At 35.7% G+C, this 12,073-nt stretch overlaps 1 protein-coding gene across 1 annotated transcript in view; it reads right to left on the minus strand.

Annotated features, from left to right (window-relative positions):
- AVEN (apoptosis and caspase activation inhibitor) overlaps positions 1 to 12,073 on the minus strand; it is a 97,296-nt gene that overhangs the window by 62,875 nt on the left and 22,348 nt on the right. The gene's annotated exons all lie outside the window — the stretch shown is intronic.

Genomic DNA, 12,073 nt, shown 5'->3' on the forward strand with positions numbered 1-12,073 from the left:
CCCCTTTTGAACACTGATCAACAAACCCACTAGTACTGCCTGTATACAATTCCTTTTTCAAATTTTGTCTTAAAGGGTAATGTAATCCTAAAAAGGGTACCTGAAAGGTGCAGCAATTTATTGTTCTTGTTTTTCCTGAAAGGAAAAGCATGCTTTTCAATATGAGAAGGTAAAAGGAAAGTCTACAAAAAGTAACCACATCCAAGCCAGAAGAGAGAGAACGATTGTTCCAGGCTTGAGACACTTCTGGAACAATTAATGAGCACCTACAATTGCTCCCTGTGTACAACTAGGAGCTGGGCTTGTTAATTTTCCTGAAGACAGACCCAGTTAAGAATCCCTGATGTAACATGCAGACACCTGTGACAATAGATAATGCTAAAGGTCCCAGACTTTAATGTTTTTCTCAAATCCTATCTGCATTTTAGATTTATTTTTTTAGGTTGGTAGATGACTTATTGCCCAAACTAAACGATAGTATTATGTGGGAAACCTGTGTAGTGAATAAAGGACAAAATGACATCTTTAGGCTCTGAAGGCTTTTTACTTCTTCAGTAACGCATAATTTCTGCCTTTGATAGAGCCACGCTTTTTTTGTGTCAGAGGATTTCAGTCAAAAAATGGGTTAGCCTAAAGCAAATTCCATGGTATAAAAACCAACCAACATTTGTAGTTTCTCTTGTTGAACTCTATCTTCTAACAATTTCATTAAGATAAGGTACACCCAGAGAAAAAAATAGTAACAATTGCTCTAACAAGACTCCACTGGTAAAGGAGTCAGGGTGGAAGCGCTGTTCTCTATCATAAATACTTTGGTACACTCCCTCAGACATCAGAAAGATGTCAATGAACATTGCCAACTGAGCGTCTTTTCCAGAAAGATTATAAAGAGTAGAGAGACTTTCTCTCCAAGACTATTACTCTTGCACCCCCTAGCACTTCATTTACTCAGAAACATCTAACCTAATTTACCTCCTATTACCTGTCAATTTATAACACTTAGCCTTCTGGTATCTCCACTCTGCCAGCATTTCCCTTGCAGAAAATTTCTTTGCTATAAATATCTGTAATTATGGCCTCTAGCTCTTATGACACAAAAATTTTATGACACAAAAATCATTACAATGGTATCAGCCTACTAAAGCACCCCATCTTGAATTAGTTTTTCCACTTTGGCCAGTTATGTTTTGTAGCTAGCTTTTCAGTTACATATTTTCTGCACATCGAAACACATGCACATACTCAAGGAGAAAATACCATGTTATCACAGCCTGTTTTCAATCAAGATCTTAAAAAGAAAGAGAGAAGGTATGATCAGTATCACAATCCAAATTATCTGTAGCAGATTCAGAAATACCACGCTTTATAAAATGGGATGATGAGTGTGTACTGTCAAAGGAAGGTCATCTGATTCACAATCCAGTAAAGGTTGAAAATGAGTCAGAACTAAAGAAAACATAGTTCCTCCCTACACCTTATTCTGTCCCTCAGATATGCTATTTATTAAATGAGATTCTAGTTCACAATTTTACACATGCAGAGAGAACAACACGCAAGGAAGAATAACAGGACAAAAGAGTTCCCTTGAGGGTAGCAGCATGCAGTTAATATAACTCTCATTTTGAAACAAAGGCTCAAGGCTCAATATGCCTTTAGCATTATTTTAAGAAATTTACCTAAACCTGGACAAAAAGTAATCCTTTTAAGGCAAAGATAAAAAGAAACTAACACACACACACAAAACCAGATCTTTTATGTGCTCTGTAGAGCTACCTACCTTCCAATACAACAGCCAGAGACATCACTCTCATGAATACTGAGAGTGAACAATAGACAAGAGAACACAAAATGTGATTTGGACAAGTATAAAAATGTGGTGGGTGAGGGAGGTAGGAAATCAAGAAAAAGCATGTATGAAGTTGGATGTAGGAACTATGAGCTCTTGAGCAACAGGATGAGAAAACTGGAAAGAACCAGAGCTAAATGAATAGGTCTGATTGAGGAAGACTCAAAAGCAGATGAAACGGGCCAGGAGAGGCCAAGACATTGGCAGCAAATGTGAGGAATATCGGGACCACAAACAGGATAAGAAGTACAGGAAGAGCGGGGACAGAGAAAGGAATAGGCAGTCAGTGCCCCTTAGAGTACTGCGCAGTTCCCAGCCTGCCTTCCATTCCAAAGCCAGTGCTTACAAACAGCACTGCTCCCCGTAAAAACACATTCCTGAGCACCCTGCTGGCACAACAGGTCTGCCAGTCTCCTCTGATGCTGGTTCATGCACAGTTGGATCACACAGCACTGCTTCTGAGCATTCATCAACGAACAAGGAAACACTCCTATCCCAGTTTGTTTCTTCAGAAATTGATATTAGGAAAAAATTATCCGTATGAGAAACAGAACAGTAAATGAAGTCTGGCTCCTGCAATTAAGTATCTGCCTGATACTCTTTACCATAAAAATAGAATGTTGTTTCCCTAATGTGGCTTGCACAGAGATTAAACAAAAGTGGATCAAGTATTAAAATTAAAACAAACACAGCTTCTCCAAGTCAATCAACATCTTTTAATATTACCATGACTACCTACTACTATCACTACCATATCAGATAGCGTATCTACTATCTACTAATGCCATTATTGGAAAAGAACCAATACTTTACAGGCAAGCAAAAGGAAGTCCCTGCTTTAAAAAATTTACAGCCTAATTCAGAATCAGAAATGTAAATAGGAACATGGAAGAGATGAAAAAAATTGAAAGTACTACATGGCAACACAGAAAATCACAAAGTTGATGGAGTAAAAGGAAATTTCAAAGGAAGGAGGGAAGGCAGAAAGTAAATATAAGTAAAAGTAAGAGAAGGAGAACTGGAATGTAGTGGCAATAATTTACTGAATTTTGAAAAATTAAGACAGGAATACTAAACATACTCTCTGAGAGTCGGAGTAATGAGGTTTTTTGTTAGCAAATTTCACTGGCAAGAAAAGTCGGAGATGATAATGCTACAGAAACCATAACAAGCAACATGAAGCCCCTAGTCAGGACAGACTGGGTTTTAGGGGTATCACAAAAAGAAAAGACAAGATTAAACAAGAGACACAGTGAATTGTCTGCATAGACGTTTCGATCACACTGTAAAGCCTCCAGTTTCAAGTAGTGGACACGAAAACAGCAAGACAGAAATAGAGATACACTGTCACACATTTAAACATACTGATTTGTGATTTCATAAGCAAAACATATATAAATTCAATTAATTGCAAATATTGTCAATATATAGTAGCAGCAAAAGATTAAGGCAAAATATTTAAGAAGGATGTTGATTAGAAAATTTTTAAAATCCAGAAATATGGATCTGAAGAAATAAGTGAGTACAATCAAAGCATGAAAAATTAGAAGAATGAGAAAAAGCTTGCTATGTTGATTTTAATGGGAACAAAATTTACCCCCTTTAATCTGTCAATATTACTCTAATTCAATTCTAAATCATAAAGCATACCAAGAAAATCTCCAAAACATTGATACTTTTCAGTTTTTCTTCTATCGCTTACTATTAGTTTTGCAGTACTATCACAGAAAATAATGTACACCCAAATAGTTCTGAGATATCAGAATATTGAAACAAAAACAGTTATTCTACATTTCCATGTACTCAAGACATAGAATTATATGTTAATTATATAGCTCTGGTTTTACATATATACATATATATATATATACACACACACAGCTGGGTGGGGGAGTGCAGATATGAAAACATATATGCGTAAGGACAGATTATCCATTACAAGAGAATACTTTTATCGGGAAAATGTAATTAATACTTAAAATCTGGCACTTCCTATTTTTAGTTCAGACAAAAAAAAAAAGGGACAGCTTGTCTGATTAGAACAAAAAATGAATTTCTGTAATGTTAGGAACAGTTCGAGAAGAAGCGCTGAGCAGATGGATAACCAGCTTTCACTGATGCCAAGTCCTATGATTTTACTGGAAATCTTTATCACGGAGGGCTTTTCTTCTGGTTGGGAAAGCTATTTTGGCAAGGGCAGAGAGGTGGGGGTTGCGTTTTTCTCAATTTCATATTCCTGCCTCTTTACAGGTACATAAAATAGCAGTACCTCTCAGGCTTAACAACAAGGCCAAAGCTGTAGGCTGCTCAGGGCACAGCTGTCACAACTAAAAGCTTTGCAGGTAGAAGATCACTGCATAAAGAGTGTCCAAAGATGTGAATCTGTATCTATGACATGAACACCAAAAAGGAAAGGAAAGTTCTGACGTGCTGGAATGGGACACCAAACAGGAGAAGAAAGCACATCAGGGAAGTTCTGGAAATGTTTATGGAGTAAGGGAGCAACAGAAAACAACATGAGGAGGACGCACGAGGATGCACGTGCCTATAACCGTTTATGTCAGGAGTACATACACTAGTGTCAAGTGTCCTACTACCAGTCCTTAACTGCATCAGTGAAGCTTTCTGTCAAGATCAGTCACCTGGTACTACCTTAAAAATGTTGATAAATAATAATTGAACAATACCTTTGTGCTCTACACAGAGCTCATGCCACCTGGTGAATAACAAGGACCTGAAGTTTGGATCTATTACATTTTAGAGCAAATATGATACACTAGCTAAATACAACTGTTCCACATGTGGTCATAAAGACATACAAAAAGTAATTTTAAATAACTTTTCATTATTTTTAGCACAGAGACAATGTTCTCAGAGCTGATTAACAACAATTGTTCCCTATATCAGTTGCATATCTCAGTTGCATAAGAAATAGAGATGCAATCTGATAACAGGCCTATGCAGCAGTTGCAGGATTTTGTGCATTTGTTCTGTTATATCCCATAGGAGGGCTATGAGCATAGCGACATACAGAACAAGGATGTTTGTACCTTTTCTAAAAATCTCTTCTTCATTATTAGGAAATGTCTAAATCTCTGTACACTGATGCATCTATTGCCTATCTCTGTCTGCTTCATTGGCAGAAGAACTGGGGGCAAGGGAAGTCTATTCTCTTTTAATCTCCAAGCATTACATCAATAGCAAATATATTTCTAAAAGAAAGTTAGAGCAAGTTGTAATTCTTGTTCTGCCAAAGTCCTACAAAAAACAACAAACATTTATTCACTTAGAACACTTGTACAAAATATCAGAAATTTCCCATTTAATTCTTCCTGATGAAGATCTGATGATCAATGAGTAAAACTGCTCAAGTAAAAAACAGTGGAAAAAAATGGAATGCTTGCAGGAAAGAAAGCTATATGAAGATACATGGACACAAATAATTTCACAGAGCACAAACACAAAACAAAAAATAGTACAACTTGGCAATCAAATACCAACAGAAAACGGGAGCCCTGACATATACAACAATAATCCAAACCAACAATGAGTAAGGCAGTTCTGTAAAGAGAACTGATTTGCAACTATTTTCTCAAACTTTAAAACTGAAAGGATTCCTTTTTAGCATCAGAACCATGCCTTGCTATTTCTATTCTTTTTGTCTGAGCAGAATTAGCACAGAAAATAAGAAAACTAATTTACTCTATACACTACTTTTTTTCCAAATTAGTCCATATATATCTAGGATAGAAAAGTTGCATGGAAACCTATTTTTAAGACAAGCTTTGTTCCATGAACTTATCTGTTCAGCTCAGTGATGACAAATATGCAAGAATATACTGCAATAGACTTATCAAAATCAAACAGAGAGGCCCAAAACCAAGAGCTTACAAAGACAGAACAGTATTTTAGGGAATGTGAAATAACTGCAAATTTGGAATTCCTATACTTACTTCCTATAATTTCTACTGTGCTCCAGTAACTGCTCATAAGTTCTATTCCCCATCTCTTACAGTATTCAAGTGCTAAGTACCTTCTGAAATTATATTTATTTGTACAATATCAAAAACATTCTGCCAGTTTTGTCTGAACTATACAGCATTTGCCTTCCTACCCTTAAAGTTACAAAAAAAAATAAAGGGGGGAGGGGGGTGTAGAATTCATGTCCAAAATTTATTTTTTTTCATCTAGATAATCATTGCATCTTGCAACTCTGCAACTCAGCACATTATTATTGAGGCATGCATATTGGCAGCTTTTGGTAATAACTGATAATGTCTACCATTCTTTAAAGAAAAGTAATCAAGTCTCTGTAATGCGATTTTAGGATCTTATTTTTAAACCTAACACATCCATGAACCACCATAAAAACTAACGAATGACTTAAACCTATTTTGGGGCACTTAACCCTCATCAGTTAAAAAATGAGGACAGCTCTTCAAACATAGCAAGATTCTTCTAGCAAAGTAAGGTTATCCTATCACTTCCACTTCTCTTGTTCTTTACGCTTCAACAGCATTTTTCCTAAATTGATTCAAGACATTCCCTGAAGGCTTCACAATGGACTTGTAGTTTACTTCAGCTAGGCATCAAAAGCAATATAGAAATGTTTTCTTTGCTATACACAGTGTTAATTTATACAGAAAGAGAGAAAACACTAAAAAAGACTCATGAACTAAAGCATCATTCTACTCCACATAAAAGTAGTGTAAGCCCCAACAGAGTAGCTCTGCGTGGCTAATGACATCAGATGTTATCAAAGCCACCTGGCTTTGTTAATTCTTGCTTAAGACCATTTTCAGTTGCTTTCCTACTATTCAGTATGAGATTTTCCATGCCAATGGTCTGCTGCAGGTAGTTTTTCCTCTCTTCTCACCACCACTTAAAAAGAAGAAGAAGAGAATGTCTGGAACAGTTTTCTGCCATGAAAAAAAATGGGGTAAAAAAAAAAAGCCCTTGTAAGGTCTTCCTTTGAAAAATTATAAGTGTTCTTCTGGCTCAAGTCAGCACCTTGAAATTATGCTGGACAATCTTTTGTATTAGGGATGTACAATTTGCTCGTTCCATGAAAAATGAGACCTGATCTGGTCAAGCTACAAGTTTCTAGATTTCAGTTTGTACATACAAAGTGGCAAAATCTGCTGGAGCTCAACACCTAGTTGCCAAACAGTCCATCTTCAGTGACCTTCTGTACGTCATCCCAGTGTGCAAGGCAAATGAACTGGGTTTCCTCTAACCTCTGGTTATAGGGGAAAGAGCAAAATTCTCCCACTAAGAGAAGTCTGCATTTAACAGGCATTTGGTGCAGCACCAAACAAGAAGTGTCAGCCCACATACTTCCACCCCATCATCTCTATCACAGTTGAATGCAGTGGTCTGTAACTTCACACTATTGGGTAACTGAATAGGATTTAGGGTATTCTGTCAGAATGTCTGGAGTGAAGGCAGAGAATACAGCTTTAAGCAGACACTAGAAATGGAAAGAATAAACTGGGATTTGATTAGCACGGAAAGAAACTACGAGGAACATATGAAGGTGTGGTGGTGGATGAGAGAAAAATGAAAGCAAATGATGAGTCCCATAGAGAACTCAGGTCTGGGGATCACTAGGACTGGGCAGAATGAGGGATGGAGTATATTTGACAGAGCTGCAATTTAGTGAACATGTGTAGAAGGAAACTGGCTCACAACAAAAGACTGAGAAAAGATCCACCACCTGGAATCAGAAACAAAGACAATAAGAAAAATAAACAGAATTAAGTGAGAGTGAGAAGAATTAGTAGGTGGGCAAAGACTGAAGGCACAGGCACAAGCTGCAGACAGAGATGGTCTGGGACTACTTGAGCCTAAACACTTGAACAGAATCAGTGCTGCACTGGGGACTGGCCTGAGGCAGGGACAAACTGGAAGAATAAGCAAAAACGGGAAAAAAGTGTGTGGTTTAAAAATTATTTTTAAAAGTAAAACAAAATCCCCCAAAGATTATCATACTTGGCAAATATCTGCAACCACAGAATGATCCCCCTTCTGAAAAAAATCTCCCATCTTCCTCCACTTCTGATAAAAATACAGTATAACAATCTACAGCTCACAGTTACTTAATTCAAGCATCTGGAATGTTCACATAATAGATTTTAAAAGTTCCAATCCTGCTAATTATCAACATGACATCCATATCACACAGTATTTGTGTTCTCATTTTGCTGCCATTTTTTATTTAAACTATAGAATTCCACACAGAAGCATGCTTATAAAATTATTAACGAAATATCAAGCTTTGAATTTTAACTCCTTGGATATCAGGATTTCCTTCATTTAAGTCTGTCTACTAGCACTAATTCTGTCACCATCACTGTGTACATCCAAACTACCTTGTTCAATTAACAAGACATTTTCTCGGAATAAATCTAAGTTGTGTATTAAAGACCAACAATCTCTATAAGTCCCCGCTTTCAATACTGTGGAACCTAAATGTTCTGTAGGAGAATAGGTTTTTAGTCAGTGTGTGTGCCAAAGAATTCTTAACCGGCTACAGTAATTACGTAGTTGTGTGCTGGTGCAAGACCCTGCTAAGCTTTTGCATTCATGAAAAATGGCACTTTAATTCCATTCCCTCTCCAGTAATCCCCTAACTGCTTGGTGCAATTGAATTGGATCCACGGTGCAACTTCAGAATGCTAAACAGCAATATCCTAACAGAAGTCAAAGTTACAAATAAAGCAGAGATGCAAGCTTCTTCTTAGACCACTACAAGTAAACATGATTCCATTCCAAGCCAAAGAAACCATGTATCATAAGAACAAGAGCCCACAAGGCTTCCACAAGAAAATAAATAGATAAATAAATCCAGTGGCTACAAATGTGACTTGAAAGATAACTTTTAGAAGAAAAAATCCTGCTATATAACCATGCGGTTTTACAGTCCATTTGAATTAACTAACATGCAAAACTGTTAAGTCTACACTAGGCTGAAGACATTCCTAATAATAAACTAAATATTTTACAGCTCTGCCATAACCAGCTGCAGTCATATTTTAAGTTACATACAATAGAAATATCTTTGTATTAGCAAAGGGGAAGATGTGTGGTATTTAAATTAATAGAAGACATAAGTCTATTAAAAAATAGATAACCACAGAGAAATAGTACTATTTAGAAAATCTTACTCAACTCCATAAGTAAGGAAGACAATCTTTCATTTCCTAACTGAAAAGAGATCTACCTTTTATTGCATTACTGTAAAGATCTAAGCATGTAACACGGTAATTCATGCCACCTTCCTAACTCAGTGTATTTTTTTTGTCAGCTCTCCTTTTAATTAACAAAGGACTGGAGAAACAAAAAAAAAAAATAAAAAGCAAAAACTGACATCCCAGCATTCACTATTATAGAAGAAATACAATATCAAGCAGTCAGAAGTTCTAACGCTGCCCTATCCTTCTGTCAGTAACAACTACAAATAATTCTAAGAACCAAGTCGATCTGTTAATTTGTTTTACAATTCTCTTTGAATTGCTACACCAGATACTGCAAACAAATCAAAATGGTTAAATAACCCACCTCCTGATATCAGCTCATTTTATTGGTATCTAAAAATGATGAGAAGTGATCCGTAGGATATTGGACGTGTAAGAACTGGAGTGGAATTGCACTCCGAGCTTAACATCTTTGAACATACACACACAAGGTATATTGGGCAAGTCACCCAGTTATGATTTAAAACCAAGCCAAACAAACAAACAAAAGACCACAACTATGCAGTATTCACTCTGTTACAATGAAAAAATAAAAAATAAATGTATTATTCAACATGATTTTTATAAAGAACACCACACAGATCTGGCAATTTAGACATACTGTGAATGACACCGAGTTGATCACAAAATGTCTTAAAACGCTGGTTCATGTTCTTTTCCACAAGTGTTCATTTTAGAACAGTACAACTTTCTCCTCCTGATTCAGTGAAGCCTAGCCTTCTTCATCTACCAATATCTTCATGTTACGTACCTTCATAGCCTACACTAGCTCATTTTAACTAGCAAGTAAAAACTACATTCATAATTCTAAGGGGAGACTGTTTTAAAATGAATTTTCCACATTCATGATCTGCCCCTTTCCCAGATATTATCTGAACACAAGTATAATAATGCAAATAAAACCTAAGACTTTCCCTGCTAAGGACTCACACAATTCTTACCAGACTAAAATTACATGACATTTCATTTGAAAGATTAACTGAAACCATTCTCATTCAGACAGTAGGAATAAACAAATATCAGTAACCATTTTTTGAACTCACACTCCTATTCAAAAGCACATAAGAACATGCAATGTATTGTTCTCTTCATAACTACTTATGCAAATGTTTTCTATAACAATTTCTGCTGCTTTGCCTTCATATTCTTCCAGTTAACACATTTATGTCACAATCATTTTTTCTTCAAGATGTACGTATGGTAACAGACATTAGAAAAGATCTCACTTTACACTGCAATATGAGGATTAAAACATTTTTAAAATGCATCTAGACTAATACAACCATCAAAACCACTAGAAAAAATAAAGCAAAAAATTAGTTTTGCAAAGTGTAGATATCAACATAAATCTTTACCAAAAGACAGACAGACCAGCAATTAAAACTGTGCACATCAGAACATAAAAATTATTTTATTTCTGAATGTTGCACAGCTTTTAATGCCATCCTAACATTTTTCAAAGAACGAAAAAGAAACTTTCAAAGAATGAAGAAGTCTTGGTTTTACTCAGGAGATAAAACTTCACACTTACTAATTCACTAATTCAGTAAGTGAATACCTAACCTCACAAAGAACACAACAAAGACATATTTATCAATCAGTATAATTTAAAACTTATCATATCAAGTGAAAATTCTGACATATACAGTTTGCATTACAAGCAACAAAATAATGAAAAATCAGAAAAAAAAATACAAGAAGTAAGATCAGACAGACAAAACAAAATGCTAAGATCACTACCTCAGCTAAGGGGATGGTTAGCACTCAGAAATTCAACTCGGTCTTTTAAACAGATACAAACCAGCAACATAATGCCCTTGTTTTTTCTGAGTCTAATTGTCTACAAACAAATCTTTCCTGTTCTGTAAAACACAGCAGTTTTAAATAACTGAAACTTGCTGAAACTGTAGTTTTCAGCAACACACATACCATTGGATAATAAGGACACTGTGACAATAAAGCAATCATACTCATTAGGTCATTATCCTATGTTACTTCCAAAATTCTTTAATCAAACCTGTTTTTTGTTTTTGTTTGTTTGTTTTTTAAATAATAAAATGTATAAACAAGCAGAGCAGACCTAAATATGATCCTCACCCCCTGACACGCACTGCTTTTTCACATGAATCCACGAAATCTGTATTATTGTTTCGAGGGTACTATTTCCTCCTCTCTTAAAACAAGTACTTTGTTTCCTTGCTGGCTCCTATCAATTTATTTTAATGTCAAGAGCTATCACAACAGACCCTAAAAAAAGTTTGGCTAAAGCAAGGTAAAGCACACTTTGAATGGAATATGTAGAATTAACACCTAATAAGACTACTAACAAGATTTCCAATTAGACGTCAAGACAATCTACGGAGTCAAATAAATGTATTGGACTATAACTTACTAGAAATACAAGTTAGTAGAAATAAATAGTACTTCCTTATATCTTCAGTTCAAAAGTACTATTTATCAGAGCATTTTAAAGGCATTTTGAAGGCTACATATTAAGTTAAAAATATTTAAATTCACTTGGGGAAAAAACAAGGCAGAAAAATGGCAACACGCAACTATGAAGCTCAGGTTAGGTCTCTAGATTTAAAAAGTTTCGAGTTGTGATATCTATTTTGCTCTCCAGGCTATCTATCCAACTCTGATGTCCATACCAGACATCTTAACTACAATTCTGTTTACCATGCAACATGCCATTCAGAGATGTTTACATGCCATAATCATATGCTTAAAATCAGCAATTTAGGCCAAGTTTTGCAATGCTTACACAAAACAGAACTTCTGAAATTGATTCTGGCACACAGGATAGCTCTGGTCCATGTTTCTTTACTGCAGATAATTTCTAACTTATACCTGTAAGCTGTGGCTGAAAAATCCGAGTATTCAGATCTGAGAGATTTCAGAGCTTCCAAGTTGCACCAAATAAATAAATAAACACTGTCTGTAGCTTCTTGCTGAACAGTATTCTAACATA

The sequence above is a fragment of the Netta rufina genome (assembly GCF_964035555.1).
Source record: "Netta rufina genome assembly, chromosome: 5".
NCBI classification, from domain to species: Eukaryota; Metazoa; Chordata; class Aves; order Anseriformes; family Anatidae; genus Netta; species Netta rufina.